Raw genomic sequence first — 27,786 nt, 5'->3', positions numbered from 1 at the left:
TCCTTCAAGTCTCAATTTAAGTGCCTCTAAGATCTTTATCGAAACTTTCCATGACCCCTAACCCCATCACTCCTACAGCTAAAAGAAACATTCCTGTTTGATTCTTCCATTACTGCATTCTTTTTCTTCATAACACGTATCAAGTTTGTAACTGTATATATGTTGTTTTGATTAAAGTCTGGTTCCCTCCCCAGACTTCACGGTCTACTAGAGCAAGGACTACAGTTGTTTTGCTCACAATAGTATCGGTAAGTTGGCCTACAGAAACTGAAGCAACAGTACGTTCTCAATAGATATTAACAGAGCCAGTATAACACAGTGGTCAATCACATGGATTTTGGAGACAGACTGTCTAGGTTCTGACACTTTAACTAGCTAAGTGCCCTTGGACAACTAATGACAATTTCCTTATCTACAAAACAGAAATAATAATAGTACTACACAGATGATGTTGTTAAAATGACAAAGTGAATAAATATTTGTAAATGACTGTATTATATGCCTGTTAAATTGTAAATTGGAGTCAAGTTATTAAATACCATGTTGCCCTTCTAAAGAGAACTAAATGAACTTTCACTTCCTAAACTTCTATAAATGACACCTATTAAATTAGAAGACAATTTAAAAATAACACTCGGTGCTAACGATGCTGTACATGTTTTATATACATCATTTACATGTAAATATAAAACCATTACATTCCTATGTTACTGGTGGCAACATAAATGATACCATCGTCCTGGAATGGAATAATAAATTTTAGGAGTCATTAAAATGTTCAAGCCTACCTAGAAATATGTGTATCTGAGCAAATAATTTAAACCCTGGTTAATAAATGACACTTTAGTGTTAGTAAATAATGGATTTTTAAAACCTGAAGTGTTTAAATACATTTTAAAATGTTAATTTTATGTAATAATACACAGTTAATGCTAAAATTTGTGAAATTTATTGGAGAAGGCAATGGCAACCCACTCCAATACTCTTGCTTGGAGAATTCCATGGACAGAGGAGCCTGGTGGACTACAGTCCAAGGGTTGCAAAGAGTCAGACACGACTGAGCAACTAACACACACATGAAATTTATAAATATGAAAAGTATTATAACATGTTTAAAAAAAGAAAATTCAAAATTACATCTATGCTATGAGCACATGATAGTGTATGGTCTATAGAACATACTATTTTAATCATATACATATATGTGTGTGAGCATGTTTGTACAGACAAAATCTAGATGGAAACATGAAAACAATAATTGAAAACAGCAAAATTCTGGGTATTTAAGAGTTTTAAATTATTGCTTTCCCAGCAGGCACCCAGCTTCCTATGACTAAAAGATGTTATTAAGGTGATTTATTTCACCTTATTTTTTTAAGGGGCTAACTTTTAAGTTAATGTTTCAAACACAAAAACTAATAGCTGATTTGAAATAAGGCAAGTTTGTTACCTAGATAAAACTTATCACAGCCTTTCTATACACACAAACAGGTAACTAAAATTTTAAAGTGTGCTTATTTGGTCAACAGGAAGACAGATTCTTGAGATCAATAAACTGACTTTAGATTCTGGAGATAACAAAGATAACACAGCAAAAGGCATTTAAGGAGGCAGTAGTCATCAAAAAGTAATTCTCCTGGATGCCTTTTCACCTTAATCTGGTTCATCTCTGACCTAGTCATTAACTGACAAAGACTGCCAAAGGCCAGCTCAGGACAGAGAGAGGCAAGTTAGTGATGAAGTGTTTTCAGACTGGTGATATGGATAGGAGCTCACACAAACACATCTATGGCTGAAATCATAAGGGTGTACAGCAACGTTACACAATAGGTAAGCTTCAGAAAAATGCACATCCTAGGATTCAAAGAAAAGGGGTCCAAGATGATTGAGAAGAAATCTATGAGAAAGCAATACAGATTTGATAATTTTGCCTTCAAAGGTAGAATTCCCTTCCTCTCTTCCCCCTGCCCTGCCCCTTTTAGCTAACTTTAGAAGCCTAAAATACAAATTAAGAGCTGGGTAACCAGAAAATGGTGTTGCAATGGAAAGAAATCTTTACTCAATTAGCATCATGTCAGCCATTTCCTTTCCAGTTGCTGTTAAATATGTTGCTCTTCTCCTCCAAGTCCTTCCTTACAGGCTCTCCTCCCTTGTCTGGTGAGTCACACATCTTGCTTCACAAATTACCCTGTTATTAGTCCCAAGCACAAGTGAGTGATGTAGGCAAAAGCAAGGGAGTTGAGAACCTTGTTGCTGCTAGAGACTCAGAGGAGTCCAAGGCAAGGCCCTCATTCTGTCTCAAGTTTTCCCACTGGAGAAACTGGAGGACTGGCTGGGTGCAGAGCCTGCAGAAGCTCCCGGCCCACTTAGTCTCAGGTTGGGAAGACTACCATACAAATCACAAACCTGCAATCAAAGAATTAAAAAAAAAAGGAATGCAGTGCTACATACACCACCTCAAGTAGCTCACTGTCTTTCAAATAGCTGAAAAGAAAGAACGCTGCATCTAGAGTCAGATGGCCTGGGTTCACTCTGTCATTTAATAGCTAAATGGTCTTGGACAACTCAGCCTCTCTGAATCTTCATCTGAATTACCATTAAATGGTGCTAATTCTACAAGGACCTGTTGTGGATTAAGAGTGATTAGGTATGTAAAAATACCTGAATACAGTGAACTACAGAATCAATGTTATATAATGATACTATCTTATTATCCTGACCTTATTGGGTAAGGGCAAGAATCCTTAAATCTTAAATAATAAGATTAAATGGTAAGTTTAAAAAGATTTTCCAAGGGAGAGGAATGGGACACCTCCTGTCCTTCATAGCTGCCTTCCTGCCATGAAGTGCACATCGCTCACTACTGAGAAAAGATAACCAATTTCATATTTTTCTTCCAGTAAAAGAAGCCCATGTAACAGACACAAACTGTACTAAACAGACAGCCTGGAGACAAGCCCTGAAGAGGCTGTACTATGTAGCGTCACCTGGTTCCAACCTCCCCAAAGATCACAAGGGGGATGCCCAAACCTCCCCACACACAACACACTGGGACAGAATTTCAGGACAGGATGTGTAGGAACCCAAGGCCTACTGGCCTGTCAAGAATAAGTGTTTGGGAATCTGAACACACATCCTCATCCCTTTAAAGCTATATGATCTCATCTGTAATAACAATTTTTATGTCTGTAAAATCTAGGTCAGGATTAATGAAGCTGTGTGTCTAAATCACTTTGCATAATGCTTGGTATATAGTAAGTGCCCAGTAAACTGCAGGTGTTGGTACTATGGTCACTATTTACATTTCCACCTCAACAGTATTGTGGACTTTCAGGTGGCACCACAGCCAGCCATCATTCATTGATTTCCTACAATACCTTGATCGGTATTGAGGTTACTCGACCAAGTGTTAGTTGGGAAACGCTTTTCTGAGGGATAATTCATTTCCTTGACAGGGTAGGTAATTAATTTTCTCAGCGTCAGCAGGATTTCTTACATCATGGTACTTGTCCTGTGCAGTATCAACAAAGGAATCTTCTATGACAGAGAGTGAAACCTATAGAAGGGTGCACAGCCACATCTTGATCAAGACGGAATTTGAGGATTTTCCAGGTGGTCCAATGGTTAAGGATCCATCTTGCAATGCAGTGCAATGCAGGGCATATTTGTTCGATCCTTGGTCCAGGAAGATCCTACACACCATGGAGCAACTAAGCCCATGTGCCACAACTATTGAAGCCTGCAAGCCACAGAGTCCTGCTCTGCAATAAGAGAAAGCCCAAACACGCAATGAGAAGCCCAAACACCGCAACTAGAGAAAACCTGTGTGGAGCAATGAAGACCCACCACAGCCAAAAATCAACAATTTTTTTAAAAGGAAGGAATTTGGAACATCTGTCTTACTCACTGATAAAGAGGAGGCAAGCTACTTTTAGGGAAGGACTTAGTGGCTCACCAGGGAAGGCTTCAGATGGTAAAGAATCCGCCTGCAATGCAGGAGACCTGGGTTCGATCCCTGGGTTGGGAAGATCCCCCTGGAGAAGGGAATGGCTATCTACTCCAGTATTCTTGCCTGGAGAATTCTGAGGACAGAGGAGCCTGGCAGGCTATAATCTATGGGGTCGCGAAGAGTCAGACTTGACTAAGCGACTTTCACTTTGGTGTTATCGGGGCAACATGATGAAGCAAGCCCCCAATTTTAATATTTAAAATATTTGCTTATGAAATATTTTCTGCTGCTTCTGAAAAAGGAAGCATCCCTTGGAAAAGAACAAGATGACAAAGATTCCCATACTCTTCAGATAAGGGTGGCGTGCGTGGGTGTGAGGGCCTATAGCGTAGGACAGGGATGCAGTGAAGAAGTGCAGAAAAATAACCTCAATTACACATTCCCAGCAGCTTTCTTGACTCAGAAATCATTAAAAAAAGAACAATAGAAAGGGAGATTTGCCCCTAGCAAGTAGTGCTGGCATGAGATTGGGAAACTGGGCACCTGCTGGCATAGTCACTGTTTCCTCCTTTGAGCAAAAGGGACGGGTCATGTCCCTTCCTCAGCCAGAGCAACTTCACTGTCTATGGCCACCAGCTCTTGCTACTTACTCACCCAAAGGAAACAACTTGCAAGATCTCAAAACTGAAAAGAACTAGTCATTCCTGTCCATGTCTATCTAATGCAAGAAGTCCCTTAATGAAAAGAAATGCATGTAACACCCAGGTTTTAAGTAGATGGGGGAAAGACAGAGACAGAGACGGAGTTAAAGAGAGACACGGGGCATATTTGCAAAGTCTAGAATACAGAGAAAATATCTCATCTATTAATTATACTTTTGGGAGAATTAATGATTAAAACCATGGCTTTAAATTTACGGATCTTTTGCCTGCAAAAGCACCTGGAGGGAAAAACATCCTGGGTATACTGTATGAAAATGGAACATATTATTTAAAAATAAAAATTTCCCTAGGTTTCTACACATCTCAAATATATATTTTTTTGAAAAGGGCATCCTTAAATTTCTTTCCAATATATATTTATATGATTTTCATTTGTCTCTTTGATTTCTGCCATTAGCTGCTGTGAATCAAAGAAAATACCACACTGACACATACCAAGGTCCCAAGTCAGTGCCGCATCAGGTACAGCACCAACGCCTTTTCCCTTGCTGGGGAAGCGCCAGCATGTGCCAATTCAACTCTGTCGAGACGGGAATCCACAGGTTTCTAAGCCTTTTAAAAATTCCTTCCTCTCTAACCTAAAATTTATTGAGTATTTCCTCAAATTTTTTTTTTTTCTGCTAAACCATACAGTAACCTGATTCTGTAAAGCAGGAGCACTCGGGAACCTAGAGAAAAGTGTTGGAACTGGGGCCAGGCTGACCCACGGGCAGGTTGCTGGTTCCACGCGCTGTAAGAGGGGGTTCCAAGTTCCCCTGTGTCATCATGTTGGTGAAACTTAATTATAAACATCTTAAGGTTGAACAAAAAGGAAAAGATACTCGGAAAGTAAACAAAATAATCATGATACTCAATTCCTACTGCACTGAAGAGCACAGGTCCAGAACTTTACTGTTTTACCTGTCACATCCATATTAACACTTAGCTCTTTATACATTTTGAGTTTAGAAACAAGATTTTGTCCATATAGATATTCAAATGGTCATTCTTTCCTTATAGTATCTATAATGTTATAAACCAAGGGTCCAATATGTATTGGAGTTAATGTATTGTGTCTGATATGTGAAGCAGAGGTCTATTTTTGGAATTTCTAGTCTTTTTTATGGGTCTAGTGTGATTTTGATTTTAATATATATATTTCAAATTCCCTAGTTAAGTCTTCCTTTCAGCTACTGTTGAGAACCACTACCAGCTACAAAGGCTTCCCAGGTGGCTCAGTGGTAAAGAATCTGCCTGCAATGCAGGAGACACAGGAGACTCAGGTTTGATCCCTGGGCTGGGAAGATTCCTTTGAGGAGGGCATGGCAACCCACCCCAGTATTCTTGCCTGGAGAATCCCATGAACAGAGGAACCAGGCAGGCTACAGTCCATAGGGTGACAAAGAGTCAGACATGAGTGATACACACATCAGCTACAAAATTACTAGGTCAGGCCAGAAAGGTTATGCAGTGGAATGGAACAGAAGAGAAAACATCAATACGTATCAAATATTGTTTTGGAAACTTTTTCCAATTAATGTGTGTGTGCATTCCAAGTGGAGATTTGAAAGTATTTATCATCAGTGACCATCAAAAAACAAACAAACAAAAAAAAAAGGTATGAAAACCACTGCTAAAATGTAACCTGCGAAAAAATTACTTAGGAAAATCCAACCTGAACATTATTTTACAGTCATCATCTAGCAAAGTTCCGAAGTTTTTCTCTTCCACAGGTGGTTGTAGACCAGAATTCACAGAGAGCAGACATACTGGAAACAAGCAAGAGAAAGCCAAGCTAATGGCACAGGAGGAGCTCATTACAAGTCTGTAATGCTGGCCCAAGGTCAGAGGCAACAGTGAGCCTGTGATGGGAACATCACACATGAAAACTGCTCATCTGCACAGTTTGAGATTTGTTCAGCATATTTCACAGTTTAAAGTTTTAATCAGATGTCAAGCAAGAAAACAAAAATTGAGGGGAAGAAATAAATTGAAGCCAATTTAGTTATTAAATGATGTTAAGGAATCTTTATTATTGAAGAAAAGGCTCTTAGAATTTTTGCTTGAATCTTGAAATAATTATTGTTCAGCCTGTCAGTCTAACCAGTGAGTATTTATTGACTATCTGCTAAAGTATGTCTGGCCAATGAAATCAAATAAAAGAAATGGGCTTTGTTTTTAAACATAAGGACTTTATAAAGACCAAGTGGATTGTGCCATATGATTTTCCCTTTCTAATTACTTCACTTTAGAATATGGAAATGTAAGTAAAAATGATTTATAATCCCTCAATGTAATATTTTATCTTTTCAAATAACCTAAATATATGTATTAGCTGTGAACTTTACAGTTTTCCCATTAATGAGAATTATATTTGGTAATTATTTCACAATATATACAAATATTAAATTATTATGTAACAACATCTGAAACTAATATGTAAATTATATCTCAATTTTTTAAAAAGCTAGAAAACTGCTTCCATTTCTCCTTTCTCCAGGCCCAGTGACGACACAGCACATGTTTCGGAAGGCAGAAGGCCCAATTTTTCGCACTCTATGACATGAGAGCTAAACTTTTGCTTCACACACAAAGTATGTATCTTTTGATTTCGTTTTTATATTATGCACATGAATGTGTGTGGATGTGTGTGTCTGTGTCTATGTCATGCGTGTGCACGTGTGTGTGTGTCTGTGTGGGGTATGTTTGTGTATACCAATCCTGACCAGAGGGATTTGGAAATCCTGGTTAAGCATCTCAGTTTCCTGGTATTTCCTGAAGATATAATTCAGGGAAAAAAGGGAACCTTCTCATTGAGTTGGAGTTTCTGTACACTAAACGCCAGCTACACATCAGGTCTCTGGCCAGCTCAGCTCACACTCCTTAGAACACTACACAACTGCTCTCCAAAGACTTGCCAGTGACCACGTGGACAAAAAAATGAATAAATACAGAGAAAATGGTTTTTACAATACAATATTGTAAAGTAATTACCCTCCAACTAAAATAAATATATTTATATTTCAAAAAAAAAAAGAGAAAATGATTTTTAAAGTGAACCAAAACATTTTCTATTTGAGCAGCCTGGGAAATTCTCACTCTCTCACTGCCTAGGAAATTCTAAATCCTCCTATCTGGGAAAGGAGAAATGTGTCCCAAGGTCACATCCCCTCTTACACAGTTCTCTTTCATTTGTTAGTGGGTTCCCACAGACTTTAAGGTCTGATAATAATGAAATTTCAAAATAATTTAACTGTTTTAAAACACAGTGATTGCTGCAGTCCACTTACAATCAAACATCTGTCCCCCATTCACAGAAATCCCTGGAGAGAATCCAGGCTATTATAGTATTATATAAGGTTAAAGATTCTTAATCTCTCCATCCACCTGCTGTTTGAGGGTTTATTACCTAAGCCTGAACTTCATTAGGCTTTTGACTTAGTTTATATTTTCATCCGTTAAAATCCTTGCTACAAGACACAATCTTAAGGCAACATGACCCATAAAATGATGAGACTGATTGTTGCACTGGGCTTACAAAATTAAGTCTTGCCACTTTAGAAAGCCTTCTTTCATAGTGCCAACTCTCTGGTCTGGGCTGACACAGAGTTGTTCAGTCATTCTGGGTCTACCAACTACATTAAAAAAAACACTCAGGGTGTAGTAAACCAACAAGGTCAGTGGTATTGGGTATGCAGGTGTTGCCAGGAAAAGGAAGAATACAGTTGCACTGGATTCCAGAGGGAGCTTCCCTGTGTCCCTCTCATATCTCTCTGATATGATCTGCAGTTTATTGGGATTCAAAGTTAGGGACAGATGCCAAAATACCATTCTTGATGCCAACCAGCCTACTTAACTCCAGGCTTTTAGCTGGTAAGTCAGTCAGTTGCTCTTGCCCCTAGTTTTGTCTTTATAACTGTATATTATCTCCAGTTCAAGCTTTGTCCCTAAATTTACGCTGGGAAGGCCCTGGGAAGCCCAGGGCTCTTGAGTAGACGGGGGACCTAAAGCAAACGAATGGCTGCCACACTACACTCTGTTCCATGAGTTCTTGGAGCCAGACCCTCCTCCCACACCTATCCTGTCAGTAATGCTTCTACTATGGCTTTGTGGGCCCAGGAAAACTCACATGAATTCTGTGTGTGTGTGTGCACGCGTGCGTGTGTAAATGTTTGCATAAAAGCACATCCTTCCTGACCTCTAACTCTGAAATGATTAGCGGAACAAACTGACTTTTGTAAAAGAAGTATCTGATATTCTTGCTTTTTGCTGGATTTTACTATATTTTAGGGGAATCTTAGCACAGGACTTTCATTACCCTGTTTCAGAGGCTATGTCAAAGCCAGACTGTATCCACCATAAAGGGTCTCAATAACCATAATGTGATTTTCACAGAAAGTCAGTCACATGATGATAGAATAAATAAGCACCAGTCAGCTCCATGAGGGAAGGGTCTTGCCTCTGTTGTCACTGCTGATATCCAGCATGTCAAAGCCTCAACAAGTTATTGGAGAAATGACGATTATTATTGATCGAAAGTCTACCATTTTTCAATCATGCAGATGGCACTTTCATTATTTGTCTCTCTAGTCCTTATAACAAGGCTATGAGATGGACATTATTATAATCAGCTTATAAATAAGGAAATTGAGCTTTGAAGAATTTCACTAACTTGCCTAGGTCACATAGCAGGGATTCAAATCTAGGTCTGTCTAGCCCATGTTCAGTAAACTTCATCATGACTTCACTCCCAGAGCAGAAGCAAATATAGATTGACGCTTGGTCTTTTGCTCTACCAGATATCAAAATTTGCATATTATTATGGATTCAGAAACTCCTCCATGTGACAAGGACTCATAAAGGGCTGATGGAAAAGGACAGAAATACAGAGGGCTCCAATCATACATATATTCTGTGTGCAGAAAGGCAACAGAGTTCTGGCTCTCTCACTTCCCTACTACGCTGCTATAAATCTCACTGAGACTAAATTTCCTTATCTGAAAATGGCATGAGTCTTGTCTCATTGAATTAAATGTGAAATGCATAAATACACAATAAGGACTCAATTAGTGCAGTTTACTGCTAAATCCAGAATTATCTTCAAACTTATGTAAATTAATGTGATTGCTTTTAGAAATGACAGAAATTTTTTCATGGGAAGACTATACAATTATTATCTGTATCTATTTTCCTCTTCAAGAATTTGTCCCTTTGTCCAGGATTTTACTGATGAAATTTTAAGTGGAAACCCGAGAGAAATGAAAGGTGTTGTGAAAAGTCTGAACCCTCACTTGTAGTGGAGAAAGACCTTGTATTTTACAGATTAATGAATGAATCATCATCCGGCAAGTTCCCCAAATTTCTTTCCCTTGCTCTGTATAAGGCTTTTCAGGAAATAAAATTGCTTAAAAGAATACCCTCACTAAACATGGGTTAGAAAAAAATAAAGTTTTGCTTTAGTTTTTCTGCACAAAGCTGGAAGTTTTAGAATTAATCAGCTAATGTCTTCTGGACATGACATTATCTCCCTCAAGATGGAACAAGCTTAAAAAAGCCTGACACTGTGAGATGAGCAAGTTCTGCCTTGTTCCAAATTTATGACATTCTTAGGTAGTCTGAAATGGCCTTTTCCATGCTGCCTGGAGATCCATGGGCACCCTTTTCATTTCAGCTTGAGTCAAGGCTTTCCAAATAAATCAAGCTACACTGACGGAGCGTTTGGCCTCACGTGATTTCACTTTCTGAACAATTCTTCCTGTGCCTTCAATGAAACAGTTTAAACTTGCCAAGAGCAAGTAATACAGGTTAGAAGTAGAAGTTTGAATTCACCATTTACTCTTCATTACTAAAAACTTATCAAGCAAATGGCTTTGAACTTCTGTTTTCTGTCTCTCTCCTGCATCAGGCCAAAAAACAAACATTTTGATCATCTCTCTCTCTCTCTCTCATGCACACACACATACACAGAATCAAGGCCAACTTGGTTTTGAAGGTGCTCAAATAACAACAACATCCATAAGATGGTGCCTACCTTTCTGAAACTTCAGTGCACAACGATGCCCCTGGCTTGTGAAAGCAGTCAGAGCCAGACTCCCAGTGCTCCAGCCAGCTTCGTTCTCATCAGAGAGCAACACACCTCACTGCTGTGTAAGCTCTGACATTCTTTCAGAGACCCACCCTCTAAAGTTGCAGGTCAAGATTTTTGACTGAGGGCAATCAGTGACGTGGGGCACGGCTCCTGGAGGACACCTTCAGGTTCTTCCTGATGCGATGCTGTTTCCTGTTTCACCACTTGGAGAGGAGAAAAGTGGAATCCATTGAGACAGTGAATCACAAATGCATCACTTGCTTCACTGTAATTGCATTTCGGTGCCCACAGTCATTCCTCAACTACTACTCAGGGTAGTCTTGCTCTTTGTATTAAAAGGAAGGGGTTTAGTGGCAGAGAGACACCCAAAACACTGCTGACAGCCCAGTCCTCTGAGCTGTTCTGACAGTGTATTACTCTCCAGAAGCCTGAAACGTGGGCATGGATTTTGCTAGCTAAATCACTACCACACCACAAAACTCAGTAACTAAGGAGCATCACTCTTAGAAATGTAATTTTTCCACCTGTTTCCTAGCAATTGAAAAAATCCCCTTTCTGAACCATAAAATGACCCCAAAAATCAGGTCATCTTTTTTTTTTTTTTTAGAATAGTTAGATGTGATTCACTTTGTTTTGTGTCTCAAATAATCATCATCACAGACAAGGAAAGACAAACGTAGTAGCACGATATAAACATTGTTTGCCTGCTTCAGATGCTTCCATTTTAAAGGCAGGTGTCCCTCATTTTACAGAGCTTGAGATGTTACACCTTTTGGGACCATTTTCACTTTCCTTTGTCTGAAGATGAAACAGCTGCAACCGTGGATTATTTAAAGGTGCTCTGACAAGTAAAAAAGCTGCAACAAGTTGATTCCTGTCCGTCTCATAAGCCGAACCTTGCCTCCCAAGAGGTCTGGGCAGTGCTGCCTCCCCGAAAGCCTGGTTTGAAGCTCTCCTCATTGGCTGACTCCAACCGCTGAAAGACAGCTTTCTTCTTCTGTCAGCTTAATAGCCGACAGCAAAATACAAGTTGACTAGTGGCAGAGAAGGGGAAAATGCCAGTTTGAAGTTCTCTGAAACTTTACAGTTCCTCAAATTTCCCTAATGAATTTAGTTCAAAGAAGGAAAACTGGTCAAGGCCCTTTCATTCAACACTTGCTTATGCAATTCTCCTAGTCTGGTTTCCTCTTCTCAGATTTTTTCTATTAAAGGGTTCATAAATTTTAAAGCTCATTTGGCAGGCAGTGATCTGTCAGCAGAATGGGCAGTGAATGCACAGACTGCGGTTCAGATCTTACCAGATCTTGCCAGGAGACTATGCAGAATTACCCCACACTGTACATTTCTAGTCTGTTGTTCAGTCGCTAAGCTGTCTCTGACTCTGCAACCCTATGAACTGCAGCACACCATGCTTCCCTGCCATTCACTGTCTCCTGGAGTTTGCTCAAACTCATGTCCATTGAGTAGGTGATGTCTTCCAACTATCTCATCCTCTGTTGCCCCCTTCTCCTCTTGCCCTCAATCTTCCCCAATGAGTTGGCTCTTTGCATCACGTGGCCAAAGTACTGGAGCTTCAGCATCAGTCCTTCCAATGAATATTCAGGACTGATTTCCTTTAGGATGGACTGGTTGGATCTCCTTGCAGTCCAAGGGACTCTCAGAGTCTTCTCTCACACCACAATTTGAAAGCATCAATTTTTCGGTGCTCAGCCTTCTTTATGGTCCAACTCTCACATTTGTACATGATTACTGGAAAAACCAGAACTTTGACTATATGAACCTTTGTTAGCAAAGTGATGTCTCTGCTTTTTAATACTCTGTCTAGATTTGTCACAGGAGACAACCAGTCCTTTAGAAGCTCCTCTTGCCCTTTCCCACTGCTTTCCAGGCAACAGAAGCAGTCAACGTCCATGCCCGTCCATTGGCTGCTTTCTGCTCTCTCTTGCCTGATGGAAGTCTGACTCCCCTGCCAAGTCCCACGGCTCTCAGCCCACCCTGTTGTGTGTTTATAACGATATTACAGCACTCTACTATTACAACTTAGTTGGTTTTATATCTGCTTCCCCACTACACGGGCTTCCCTAGTGGCTCAATGGTAAAGAATCTGCCTTCAGTACAAGAGACACAGGAGATGCAGGTTGGATCCCTGGGTTGGGAAGATCCCCTATGTCTTGGAAGGAAGACATAGCAATCCACTCCAGTATTCTTGCTGAAATAATCCCATGGACAGAGGAGCCTGGCAGACTACAACCTGTGGGGTTGGAAGAGAGCTGGACTTGACTGAGCATGCTTGCAGTCCCCACTACATTGGGAATTCCTCTGGAGTATGCCTCACACATCCTTATATCCCTGGAGCCTAGCACCGTGCTGAGCTGTTCAATACATGTCAATAGTGAACACCCCAACTTGTGGGCAACCAACACTCAGTTTCACTCTGCAGATATCTGGGGAAAAGGATACTTCTGAACTCTACTCTGGCTTCCCTTTGTCAGAATTAAATAAACCAAAACAGTACTGTAGGACCACATGTTTGTTTGTCAATTGTATAACTAAATATATCTCATCTACTGATAAGATATATGTACAAATCAAAAATAAAGTATTTATACATAGCTCATAGCTTCTCTATTATCAAAAGAATCTCACATCTGCTATATTTCTTGAGTCAAGGACAAGGTATAGTTCCTCTTTTAGAGACAGGTGAAAAACCTGTACAACAGAGGAGAGCGGCCAGAGGGACAGAAGTGAGGAATTCTGGAGGTTTGCTGGTTGTGACTTGGCGGAGTTGTTAGCCTGAGTTCCTCTGAGGAAAATGAACACAAACATGTTCCTTCCAGGACTCCTAAGGTAATGCTTTTCTTTTTCCTTTTCTTTTCTCTTCCTTACTTGTGCCTCGTGATAAATGTATCAGTTCACTGCTAACAGAAAACACAGAATGCAAAGGAAGCATGACAGAGCAAGATGCGTGTGTGGGTGTCACTTCCAGGAAATACTGTTTCATTTTATTAGAAAACTTCAGGATGTAAGACATTAAATCAGTTTTATATATTTGAATCCCCATTAATATATATTTAATCATTTATTAAAATATTAATGATTCACTACATTTTAAAAAGTGAATATTATCTCTGACAATAAAATGTAATCAATTAAGCCTGATAAAAGTGGAGAGATTTCGAGGGGAGTAATAAGACATGTGTTACAAAATGGATGAGTTTTTATACACAGAGAAATCTTGTCACTAAATGTTACTGAAGTAAGAAAGAGTGTAAAGAATAGTTCACAGTGTAAAAGAGGGGCAGGGGATAAAAGCAGGTAAATCCAATCAGGACTTGGGAGGACTACTTGAGAACTCAGAGGAGGAGTACAGAGGAGGCAGGACACAGGAAAATGGCCTGTAGGCCCTCGTGGGAAGCAGACCCCTAGACACGGGGCCACAGCTCCCCTAGCAAGGACCGGAAGGCACCCAGCTGCACATGGTATGGACGTGGAGGAAAGGGAAGAAGGCAGCTTCTGGTATTCTAAGCCGCGTGTTATATTTGAGACCAAACCTTAATTTTCTAGAGAAGAAAATATAAGTTTAATAGAGTTTATCTGCTTTTTTCCTCAAAGGAGAGAATCTCTTTCAAGAAACAGTTATCTGGCTATGTGAGCAGGCTCTCCACAGCCTTGTTTACCAGCCCTGGTGAGGGCCAACCAGACAGTCTCTGCCCTGGTGATAGGGCAGGCCACATCTCAGCTCGTCTCCTCCAGAAAGATTTTGCTGCTCAACCCAGTGCCTCTTTGCGCTCACTGTGTGATCTTACTCTTACTGACTGTGTGACTCCAGACAAGTCACTTAAGTCTCAGTTCCTCGGGTGTCTCAGCTGCAAAATGGGGAAGAGAACAGCAATATCTTACAGAGTTAGGAAAACATTAAATTAGTTAATGTCCATCAAAGCTCTTAGGAGAGTACCTGACACATAGTAAGTACTTCGTAGATTTAGCTATGATTATAATAGCAAATATTATTAATATATTTAATCTATATGCTTTATTCCTATGTTTATTCCTAATAGACTTTATTTTTTACACATAGATTTAGAGAAATCCAAGTAAGATGGTAGGTGTTGAGAGAGGGCATCAGAGGGCAGACACACTGAAACCATAATCACATAAAACTAGCCATTCTGATCACATGGACCAGAGCCTTGTCTAACTCAATGAAACTAAGCTATTTGGTGGGGGCCCATCCACAGGAGGGTCATGGTGGAGAGGTCTGACAGAATGTGGTCCACTGGAGAAGGGAATGGCAAACCACTTCAGTTTTCTTGCCTTGAGAACCCCATGAACACTATGAAAAGGCAAAATGATAGGATACTGAAAGGGGAACTCCCCAGGTCAGTAGGTGCCCAATATGGTACTGGAGATCAGTGGAGAAGTAACTCCAGAAAGAATGAAGGGATGGAGCCAAAGCAAAAACAATACCCAGTTGTGGATGTAACTGCTGATAGAAGCAAGGTCCGATGCCGTAAAGAGCAATTTTGTATAGGAACCTGGAATGTCAGGTCCATGAATCGAGGCAAATTGGAAGTGGTCAAACAGGAGATGGCAAGAGTGCACGTTGACATTCTAGGAATCAGTGAACTAAAATGGACTGGAATGGGTGAATTTAACTCAGATGACCATTATATGTACTACTGTGGGCAGGAATCCCTTAGAAGAAATGGAATAGCCATCATGGTCAACAAAAGAGTCCAAAATGCAGTACTTGGATGCAATCTCAAAAACGACAGAATGATCTCTGTTCATTTCCAAGGCAAACCATTCAATATCATGGAAATCCAAGCCTATGCCCCAACTAATAATGATGAAGAAGCTGAAGTTGAATGGTTCTATGAAGACCTACAAGATCTTCTAGAACTAACACCCAAAAAAGACGTCCTTTTCATTATGGGGGACTAGAATGCAAAAGTAGGAAGTTAAGAAACACCTGGAGTAACAGGCAAATGTGGCCTTGGAGTACGGAATGAAGCAGGGCAAAGTCTAACAGAGTTTGCCAAGAGAACGCACTGGTCATAGCAAACACCCTCTTCCACCAACACAAGAGAAGACTCCACACATGGACATCACCAGATGGTCAACACTGTAATCAGATTGATTATATTCTTTGCAGCCAAAGATGGAGAAGCTCTACACAGTCAGCAAAAACAAGACCGGGAGTTGACTGTGGCTCAGATCATGAACTCCTTATTGCTAAATGCAGACTTAAATTAAAGAAAGTGGGGAAAACCACTAGACCATTTTGGTATGACCTAAATCAAATCCCTTATGATTATACAGTGGAAGTGAGAAATAGATTTAAGGGACTAGGTCCGACAGACAAGAAAGCCTGATGAACTGTGGACGGAGCTTCACGACATTGTACAGGAGATAGGGATCGAGACCATCCCCATGAAAAAGAAATGCAAAAAAGCAAAATGGCTGTCTGAGAAGGCCTTACAAATAGCTTTGGAAAGAAGAGAAGTGAAAAGCAAAGGAGAAAAGGAAAGATATAAGCATCTGAATGCAGAGTTCAAAGGAATAGCAAGAAGAGATAAGAAAGCTTTCAAAGCGAGCAATGCAAAGAAACAGAGGAAAACAACAGAATGGGAAAGACTAGAGATCTCTTCAAGAAAATTAGAGATACCAAGGGAACATTTCGTACAAGGATGGGTTCGATAAAGGACAGAAATGGTATGGACCTAACAGAAACAGAAGATACTAAGAAGAGGTGGCAAGAATACACAGAAGAACTGTACAAAAAAGAGCTTCAGGTAATCATGATGATGTGATCACTCACCTAGAGCCAGACATCTGGAATGTGAAGTCAAGTGGGCCTTAGAAAGCATCACTATAAACAAAGCTAGTGGAGGTGATGGAATTCCAGTTGAGCTGTTTCAAACCCTGAAAGATGATGCTGTGAAAGTGCTGCACTCAATATGCCAGCAAATTTGGAAAACTCAGCAGTGGCCACAGGACTGGAAAAGGTCAGGTTTCATTCCAATCCCAAAGAAAGGCAATGCCAAAGAATGCTCAAACTACCACATAATTGCACTCATCTCAGACGCTAATAAAGTAATGTCAAAATTCTCCAAGCCAGGCTTCAGCAGTACATGAACTGTGACCTTCCAGATGTTCAAGCTGGTTTTAGAAAAGGCAGAGGAACCAGAGATCAAATTGCCAACATCTGCTGGATCATCAAAAAAGCAAGAGAGTTCCAGAAAAACATCTATTTCTGCTTTATTGGCTATGCCAAAGCCTTTGACTGTGTGGACCACAATAAACTGTGGAAAGTTCTGAAAGAGATGGGAATACCAGACCACCTGACCTGCCTCTTGAGAAATCTATATACAGGTCAAGAAGCAACAGTTAGAACTGGACATGGAACAACAGACTGGTTCCAAATATAAAGGAGTACGTCAAGGCTGTAATATTGTTACCCTCCTTATTTAACTTCTATGCAGAGTACATCATAAGAAATGCTGGGCTGGAAGAAACACAAGCTGGAATCAAGATTGCCAGGAGAAATATCAATCACCTCATATATGCAGATGACACCACCCTTATGGCAGAAAGTGAAGAGGAACTAAAAAGCCTCTTGATGAAAGTGAAAGAGGAGAGCAAAAATGTTGGCTTAAAGCTCAACATTCAGAAAACTAAGGTCATGGCATCTTGTCCCATCACTTCATGGCAGATAGATGGGGCAACAGCGGAAACAGTGTCAGGCTTTATTTTGGGGGGCTCCAAAATCACTGCAGATGGTGACTGCAGCCATCAAATTAAAAGACGCTTACTCCATGGAAGGAAAGTTATGACCAACCTAAATAGCATATTCAAAAGCAGAGATATTACTTTGCCTACAAAGATCCATCTAGTCAAGGCTATGGTTTTTCCAGTGGTCATGTATGGATGTGAGAATTGGACTGTGAAGAAAGCTGAGCCCCAAAGAATTGATGCTTTTGAACTGTGGTGTTGGAGAAGACTCTTGAGAGTCCCTTGGACTGCAAGGAGATCCAACCAGTCCATTCTAAAGGAGATCAGCCCTGGGAGATCAGTTCTTTGGAAGGAATGATGCTAACGCTGAAACTCCAGTACTTTGGCCACCTCATGCAAAGAGCTGGCTCATTGGAAAAGACTCTGATGCTGGGAGGGATTGGGGGCGGGGCAGGAGGAAAAGGGGACAACAGAGGATGAGATGACTGGATGGCATAATCCACTCAATGGATGTGAGTCTGAGTGAACTCCAGGAGTTGGTGATGGACAGGGAGGCCTGGCGTGCTGCGATTCATTGGGTCGCAAAGAGTCGGACACGACTCAGTGACTGAACTGAACCAGACTGATGAGTTGCACCAGCACTAAACAGGTGTGAAGAAAGAGGAGGTAGGAAGGAGATGAGTGTTTGAATAAATATCTGGGCCACTGACACCATGTTATTTATACCATACAATCAGGAAACAAAATTCCCCTTATCTATCCGGTCATCATTCATTCAATACATGTATTGTATAAGTTGCTTGAAAGACAAAGATGAAGGCAAGACCCCTGAGCTCAATGAGCTCCCTGTCTATCTTTTCCCTCTCACTCACCTTCTCCTCTTATCCCATACACTACACACTATGTGCCAACAAAGAAGCAAGAGAAGATGTGCCTGGCAACCTGAGACCACCAAGGATGGGCACCTCTCTTCAGCTTGTGAATTCTTGGGAGCAAGTTTTTAAAAGGCAGGATGGAGTCCTTGATCAAAAATAAGCTGGACTAAATTTCATGATGACAGTAACTAAGATTCATTCCCAAGAATAAGAACTCACACTTCTTTCTCCTTATTTGACTTTGTTACTCCACAGGGCATTAGAAACACAGACCAGGCTTGAGGCAGAGACTGAGCATGTGTGGGTTTGTGGCTGTTGAACAGGTGTGGTCATTTCCAGACCCTCCTAAAATGAAGTTCTAGGACAAATGCATTTCCCCTCATTGGTTGCTTTTGTAAGCATCCACAGTGACCAGAACATTGTGGTGTGACTGAAGGTAGTACTGAAATTCTAGTCCTGGGGTCTGTGTCCTGTCTCCGTCTAGTCTCTGAGGGAAAGCTGCCCTCCTCCTTTAGAGCACTCTGAAAACACAGCCTGCAACAAAATACTTCCTTGCTCCAGAACTTACAGCTTCTTTATGCTGGTTACATGAAATCTAACTTCCATGACTGTCTATTTCCTAGCCTCTCCTCTAAAATATGACCCCCAGGCAGCCTATCCCACTTTGCTCCCCACTGTCCCTCAATATCAATCTCCCCTTGGGGTGAGCCAGTGGCTATGCTCATGCCCTGCCTGCCATCCCTCCTTATCCAAGCCCCACCCATTTCCTCTGGGAAACTGTGCCTCTCAAAGCAACTTGAATCAACCTTTCTCTTTACATTTATCATCCAAGTCACACCATCAGGCCCATTTTGTGTGCAGTCCCATTCTTTAATAGTACAGCACAAAAATCCTCTTGTAACTCAAACTGATCAGTATATTCCTTGTCTCCCCTAGGCTGTAAACAGCCTGTGAGCCCAGATCTCACCCAGAAACACCACTAGGTTCATAGGAGACCCTCAGTAAATACTAGTTAAGGATCTGATAATACGCTTTCCTCCTATGTTTTAAGCTATATGTACCTTCTGCTGCTGCTCTTCCTCCTTCCATGGTATTTCCATTACTTCAACAATTATTTATTGAGCACCTCCTATGTGCCTGAAAATAGGAAATCACAGTGAACAAGGCAGCGATGGTCCCTGCTTTCTAGTTACTTAAGGATCTCAAACTTTGGCTATTGCTAGAAAAAGCAAGCACATTCCCTGAATGTTAGCAGTCATTTGCTCTATTAACAGATCAACTGAACTACACAGTGAGTGCTGGAGTCAAACACTTTGAAAGAGACTAAAGGGATATGAGCAAAATACCACATACCAGACTGATTATAAAGTGCCCCTCACAGGTATCTACTGAGATCTCAATTGAGGAAAAACAATCCCCGGCTCTCTTAACCTCTTTTGTGTTAGGCTGGTTTTGAATTAGAAATTTAGATAGCACTTTACTTGTTTCACTGTTGGGTGTGGTTTGAAAGCGTCCAATAGGACAGGATGATTTCCATTCACTTATCTCTTTTTGAAATAGATGTCTTATCATTTCTCTGGAATAAAACTGCCATATATTAGTTCCTCTTAAAATAAATCAGGTATAAAAATTGTTTTGCTAAAAACTAATAAGATGTATCACTGAATGTTTACATTAATAATTTATGGTTATAATGTTCATTAATTCATACATTTGTGGAATTCCTATCATAGCAGTTACCAGTAAGTACAGTTAAAAAAAACAGGTTGCTTGATGATGGTAAACTGTTTGCAAGGTCCATTTGCAAAATAAAATATTAGCCAGTTACAATTAAATGTCTGACTGACACATTAGAGAATAAATTATACACTGGGAAATTAGTTTCATCAAGTATAGTCCAAACTTTAAGTTATCTAAATCCTTAAAATAAAAATCAACCAACCAACTAGTCAACAAATAAACACAAATACAAAATGTAAAAATAATTATTATAGCAAGCATCACTGACTGAATGGACAAGAATCTGAACAAACTCCAGGAGATAGTGAAGGACAGGGAAGCCTGGCATGCTTCAGTCCACGCGGTTGTAAAGAGCTGCACATGACTTAGTGACTGAACAACAACAACCATTAAGAGCTTTAAATTTTAGTTAAAAAATTTAAAAAATCTCTTATCAAAGCTGAGAAGAAAAACATCTTTCAATAGCAAAACCCCTTTGACATCAGATATGCTCTGCATCAAGTTTTCAGAAAAAGCAACATCATAATTAGGACAGACCAGAAAACTCTTGGATTACTTAACTTCATTATTGATTTTTAGCAGGGAAAATGTAAAGTAAAGATTTTCATATGGACACACATGGCAACAACAGACATAACCTATAAATCATGCATATTTTCACAATAACAATGATGGTTTATGGTTTCTATTATCAGCAACCACTAGAGTGACTGATCTCATATATTGGAGCAATTTTACCATTCCATTCCTTACACATCAACAACCATCTACAATGAACGTGATGGATCAGATACCCAAATACATGCCATGCTAATACCATGTAAAGTAATTATAAAATATGGAGCTAATTAGGGCAGAAATACCATCTGACTCTTTCATAGTTTCAATCTTTGCAAATAATTGTTATCAAGATAAATTATTATTACTGCAAGGTTACTTTCTATACATGTAACATATTTGTCCTGATCTAAACCTGTAACAATTTTTAAGATGTAATCCACAATAAGTATACTTTACATTACAACCTAGTACAAATATACCTATTAAATATACATAACTGAAACCTTACCCAATAGTTCAGTGGGTAAAGAGTCTGCCTGTAATGCAAGAGACTCAGGAGACATAGGTTTGATCCCTGGGTTAGGAAGGTCCTCTTGAGGAGGAAATGGCAACCCACTCCAGTACTCTTGCCTGAAAAATCCCATGGACAGAGGAGCCTGGTGGGCTACAGTCCATGGGGCCACAAAAGTCAGACACGACCAAGCATGCTAGCTCAAGTCAAAGCTTCACAAAACAGAACTTATCCATACTATTGACTATTCTAATCTTAAAAATGCTGGTCTGGACCTACTAAATTTGTTTACTGAACAATTAATGGAAAATCTGGCACAATTTACAGTAGGCAAACCAACCTAACTGGATCAGTTTACCCTTTCTACAACTTCACATTCCACCTGCCCTCCCATTTCAGTTGATTTAAATTAAAATGATTTCTTTTACCCCTCCATTTTCTGATGGGGTAAAAGAAAAACTGGAATAAACATCAAAAATCACAGGGTGATTTAGGCCTACAAGCTATGACTATGAGGAATAGGATGGGTGCCTATTTCATCTTTAAGGTCCCAGCACCCAGATCTCACAACTGGGTGTAAACACATACTGGGTCCTTGATACATTTGGTTGAATTTTAGAGTAAAAAAAGTGCATTGTTAACAGTTTCCTTAAAGTCACACAGGGATAATAACTTTCACCTGAGAAAAACGAAGCCCCCTCAGAAGTGCTGGCCAGGGATACAGAGGGCACAGCGGTCTGTGAATCGAGTTTAGGCGAGTCCACTTCTGGACAGTCTCCCAGGCTCCCTTACCTTGAACTCCGCAGAAATGTGGGCTTGACCCCTAGTCACCCATGTGAAAAGATGGAGCCAACCTAGCAATTCACAAAAACCCATGAGGGCAAGACAAAGAGGGAAACCCGCTTCGCACTGGAGTCCTGGGACGAGTCTAACCGACTTTGCCGAGGCCGGTAGGCGGGCAGCACCAAGACAGCGGAGACTCGGCCCAGGACTGGGGCCGGACCTGGCCTCGACCTGCGCGGGAAGGGGCCTGGTACACGGCTGACCGGCAGACGGGGCATGGCCTCGGCCTGCGTCAGCACAAGGGCCCGACACGGCCTGCGCAGGGACCGGACCGGGACAGACCTCAGCCCGCGAGGCACCGGCACGCAGGAGGCCGCGGGCGCCGAGCCACAACCTCCACGCACCTTTCTCTCTCGGGCCTGAGGCTGGGCTCCGTCGCCAAGCCGAGCCAGGCGTTCAGTGCGGCGGTGCATCCTGGGACGCGGGCCAGGCGGCCAGTGCGGCGGTGCATGCTGGGATACGGGCGGCTCATGGTTGTGGAGTGCGCGGCGCCCCGGCTGGGCCGGGGCTGGGGCCCGCGCAGGCCGCCACCCACCAGCAACGTGCTGCCGGTGGCAGGGACTTCACCTGGGGCAGCACCTCCTCCGACATGCACACTGACATGGTAACAGGGGCTAAGTAACTTGTCCACAGCGGCCACATAGCACAACTGGGCTTCGAATCTGGGTTTTTCATTATTTCAAACCCGGTGCCCTTGCTACTCAACTACACAACCTCTCCAGGGGGCAAATACCACTGTAACTGGCCTACAGACTGTTCACAACTTGGAGCGTAGGGACAGGAATAGGACCCGCATTTGCAGTGATCTCTCATTACAAGGTTGAATGAAGACATAGATCAGAACTGGTAGACAGATAAAATGGGGAGTGGAAAAAAAAAAAAAAAAGCTCCAGTAAAAGGGGAGTGTTATTCTTTTGAATATTTTATTAAAATATAATTCTATGACAGTCATTTATAGAGAAGATAGTATAGTGAGGTTAGGAAAATGGGCTTTGGAGCCAGAGAGTCCTGGGTTTAAACTTTAACTCTTCAATTTATTAATTTTGGTTTGTGTGACCTTGCACTTTTTAATATTTTTAAATGCTTTTTTCCTCATGAGTAAAATAAGGATAATAATTACTCCTTGCAGGGTGCCTAAGGATTGAATGAGAAAAAATAGTCTGGAAAGTATTTAGTATAGTATGTGGTAAAAATTAAGCACTCAGAAAATGACAGCTATTTTTACTATTTGAGTGCACAAAAAATGTAGAAAATAATGTTTTTAATAATAATTTAATTATTGTCTTATTAAGTGTTAAGTCTTATAAGTTCTCCAGGAAATAAAAACAAAAGGCATCAAGGAGCGCTCAGGATGAGATAAAACAAGGAGTTGGAATGCAGGTAATATACGAATAGAGATGGATGAGAGATTACAAGGAAGTAGAAAAATGATAATAATTTAAACCTGCTTTGGAGGTGATGATGAGTTGAACAGACGTTGGAGAAAATCAAACCAGGTATGAATAAGGGCTGCTGCTGCTAAGTTGCTTCAGTCGTGTCTGACTCTGCGCGACCCCATAGACGGCAGCCTACCAGGCTTTGCCGTCCCTGGGATTCTCCAGGCAAAAACACTGGAGTGGGTTGCCATTTCCTTCTCCAATGCATGACAGTGAAAAGTGAAAGTGAAGTCGCTCAGTCGTGTCTGACTCTTCCCGACCCCATGGACTGTAGCCTACCAGGCTCCTCCATCCATGGGATTTTCCAGCCAAGAGTACTGGAGTAGGTTGCCATTTCTTTCTCCAGTGAAGGGCAGAGTTCAGACATTCCACCAGAATACACAGAAAAGAGAACAAAGTTGAGGGTGTTAAGAGAGGAAGTTAAGCATGGAGAGTAGAAAGCAGAAGCTGAATCTGCAAGTAAATGATGATTTTGAAATGAAATGTAAACACTTGCTATGAAGGCGTGGCAAAAGGGAACCCAGAGAACATATCTGGGATAATATGTAAGACTCATCTTGTTCCAAGCAAGAATACTTAAAAGAGAGCCAGACCTAGACATAACCTCAGGAAGTTCTTGAATTTCAAGGACAATGTATTATTTTGGACACAGCCATCAGAAAATCAGATAACCTAAAAATAATCAAATAAGGATGGTTTCAGCTTTCTCGTCCAGAAGCTAGGGATAGAAAACAATAGAACAAAAATGGCAACAGTTTAAGAAAAGTTGCAACACAAAACTATTCCCAAACAAGTTGTCATTCAGGTCAACAAAATGAATGGTAACCAAGACATTCTGATACATAATATATGAGGTCTCAGGAAATATATTCCTCTTCCTAGAAAAACTGCTGAGAGGTACCCTAGACTTTCCTCTTGGAAACATTACCCAAGAGGAACCAAAACTGAGATTAGTTCATTGGATACAGTGTGAAACAGAGTTAAGACTAACTAACAAATAAAATGGTGACAATAAAATGGCATCTAAAAGGCAAAAGTAAAATTTGTATAAATTATATATTCTAGAGGAAGCTAGAAGCTTCCTAGAACTTTTGGGGGAACAGTGGTTAATGAATTCAGATGAAATTAATAATGGCCAGAAAACTAAATGGGGCAAGAAAAGGAAAAGTGGACTAAATTTGGCCCATAATGGAGTCTAGGCTTATGGCTTCAGTCTTGGCTTTGATGATAAAGGAATTTTCAAACATGTTTTTTGAAAGCATAAAAGGTAATGATTTGTATAGTTTAAAAGTAGGTATGTTTTCCAAATAACTACAAGACATAAGTACAAATTACTAACAATCCATTTGCAAGCCACAAGAAAATAGGAAATATTAAGGAAGAATAAACTATCATGGCAAATATGTAATTTATGACAAGAAAAATCATTTTAAGATTAAAACTATGCTACATTTTAAAAAGGAACAACTTTTCAGCTATTAAAAGGGAACAAATTTTTGATTGTGTTTACAATATAAAGTCCATTTATGTATTATCTCCTGATTACAGATGATCAGACCAAAGAACACACACCCACAGTTTTAGCTTCTAAGTCACAGAATACATTTGAAACCTCAAACCCTGATCTTGGATGGTCCCAAAGCACTTTTCTTCAGATACCACAGTGATTTTTTCTCATCAGCTGGTTCACAAATCAAGTTAGCACAGCCCGGGTGGAAAACACAGATGGCATGAGTTCGAGTGTCATGTATTCTACTTATCCCGCTGCTGTGCTTGTGAGTCCAGCCTCCTACGGTGGGTATGTCACCACTGACCTACAACAACTGGGATGACATTCGTTTGCTGCAGACGGCCCTTTAACCACCCTCCATAACAGACTATTAAAGAACAAAAGAAATAAACAATGCTGTTAAAAGAAATACTTCTGACGGAATCTTAGTGGTTTCTTCACTCTGCAGGCTGATCCAGGAAGTGCAGTGCTGTTCAAGGTCCATTCCCAAATTCTCATGCTCACACTGACATACTTTTTACCCAAACAGACATTTCAGAGAATGAGGCTGTTTGTGATTACTCCTAAATGTTACTCTGGTTTCACTATTAGTTTGTAATCAAACTCATTTGTATAGGGAAATGCGGTTGCCAATCAATCTTGTCTCCTAGTCCACCACTCATTTCCCTTCCATATAACCATCAAACCATTCATTTCACACATTAAAAGCGACACACAAGTAAGAGGACATGTGCCATATTCAAGCGAAGAATGCTACATGATACCAAAAATGATTTACTTGTCAACAATCTAGTGAGTAAGGGAAATCTTTCCACTTTATTACAGAAAAAAAAATAACTAAACCAGAAAAAAAAATTTTAAGACAATTTACAGGAAAATTGGCAGTCGAAAACTCAATTCTATTTTACAACAGTGGGCTATACTACTCTTGTGTTTTACAGACATGAACAAACAAAAGTTAGCAACTCAGAAATGAAAAATAAACTTCCCTTCTTAGCAAATTAGAAAAAAAGTTTGGCTGCAGGAAAACTTGTTCAATAAATTAAAAAACAAAGTTATAAGCAACCATAAATGCGCTGCTGGCGTGTTCACTCTGTGGGCCTCCAGAGAGGTGTGTCTGGCAGGAGGTCTAGAGCACTTTTTAAAAAAACGTATGCTGTCATAATGCCACAGACAACCCCAATCCCCACTCCTAGACAATATCTGTAATATAAACCCATATTTTAAACTCTACAGCTTTCAATGATTAGGGAGACACTTATCTCAAACCAGACTAAAAATGCTTAAACTTTTCTCACTGGTAAGGAAATCATACCGTGATAACATTCCATTTCTCAATTCCTCTAAGTATTAGGAAACTATCCTTTCCTTGAAAAAAAAAAAAAAGAAATAGCAAAAATCCCCAAGAGGAAAAAAAAATGCAAGCGATCCATGGTATATATAAATATGTATTTTACCCAATGTGGTGAGTAACTGCGCTACAGTTTAGTCAATCCACTTGGAAAGGTTAATGTCATGGCAAATGTAGAAGGGGACCCCTGTTTTTCTATATCTTAAAAAATATACTAGTAAGATGAATAATTAGGAGGTTAACTGTGAAGGCTTTGATCTGCTTTGTTCAGCTTCACTTTCCATAGAATAATCAGAAAAATTTACAGTTCATTTGCTAGTCTGACCTGTTATTAATAATACAGTTAGAAAAGGCATTTTATCGACCACAATTTTCAAATGAGTATTTTAATATAAAGCAAGATAACTCTATATGGTGTCAAAATTATATAAAAGACCAATTAAAGCTCAGTGTTTAAGGTCACGTTCCCACACCCCTGAGCAGTCCGAGTGGGGTGCCTGGGCTCTGAGGAGGGAGGTGAGAGGCGAGTCCGAGCCCCAGACCGGGCTCGATGACCAGACGCTGCCTCTGGGGACAGTGTTCAGATCCATGCTGACAGAGGCATTTCACAGACACCACAACAGATCCTGGTGTTTGGAGGGACAGAGAACACAGATCAGTTGAAAACCACTGTCCTCGTGGTGTCCACCTCCTCTCCCAAGCACGCCTGGGGCCACACATGGTCTCTCACGAGTGACCGACAGCTTCCTGATGGTTAAAACACCCAGAGTCTTCTTCTCAGATACTAAACTCTACATAAACTTCTCTGTTCAAGCCCCACCTGACCTGAGTTTCCGCAAAGCATTTCTTGTTTTCCTGCCCCTGGAATTCTCTCAACTTTCCTTCTTCATCCAGGCCTCTTTCTTCTCCTCTCTCCAGTCTCAGGGAGATCAGACCTTCTCCCATGAATTTCATAATGCTGTACACAAATGACTCCTGCTGTAATGTAGATCTTCTAATTTTCAACACGGGATTTCTGTCTGTCTGCTGGGTGTCAACACGTGCTGAAGACTGCCTGAGTCACTCAGCTGAGAGCAGAATGCATTCTCCTTTATGGAGACTGTGAGGTTCTACTTCCCTGTTTACGGGAATAGCAGCAGGAGCATCTCCCAACACACAAATGCAAGTGAGAACGCAGCGCCTGTCTCAGGCTCCCTTCATCCTAAAATTTTTTTTTTTTTCTTTTCCCAGTTATATGTTCATATATGGTTTAAAGACTCAGTCTTTCAGTTCTGGAAATTTTTCCTGGACTACTTTAGTACTTCCCCCTCTCTGCTCCTCCTTTTCTATCTAGAACTTGTGCTATTCAGCTATGGAATCTTGTGAGCTCTCCTCAAATTTTGTTGTTACTATTTTCCAATTTTTTTTTGTCCTGCTGTTATACTTTTTGAAGATTTCCTCAACTTACTACATTTCTATTGAGTTTTTCATTTCTGCTATTATTCAT

At 40.5% G+C, this 27,786-nt stretch overlaps 1 protein-coding gene across 3 annotated transcripts in view; it reads right to left on the bottom strand.

The window, feature by feature from the left end:
- CERS3 (ceramide synthase 3) overlaps window positions 1-23,776 on the bottom strand; it is a 178,309-nt gene extending 154,533 nt beyond the window's left edge. Inside the window, exons 1-3 of one of the 3 annotated variants that reach the window (XM_060401984.1) lie at window positions 22,348-22,444; window positions 19,410-19,485; window positions 10,682-10,941 (exon numbers count right to left, since the gene is read on the bottom strand). The gene's annotated coding sequence lies outside the window, so the exon portion shown is untranslated. Of the gene's footprint in view, window positions 1-10,681; window positions 10,942-19,409; window positions 19,486-22,347; window positions 22,445-23,447 lie in introns of those variants that run through there. The other 2 variants (XM_027957005.3, XM_060401983.1) reach the window with 2 other exon arrangements.
- Window positions 23,777-27,786: the final 4,010 nt, after the last annotated feature.

The sequence above is a fragment of the Ovis aries genome, chromosome 18, assembly GCF_016772045.2.
Source record: "Ovis aries strain OAR_USU_Benz2616 breed Rambouillet chromosome 18, ARS-UI_Ramb_v3.0, whole genome shotgun sequence".
Taxonomy (NCBI): Eukaryota; Metazoa; Chordata; class Mammalia; order Artiodactyla; family Bovidae; genus Ovis; species Ovis aries.
This window is presented reverse-complemented; position numbering and strand designations above follow the sequence as displayed.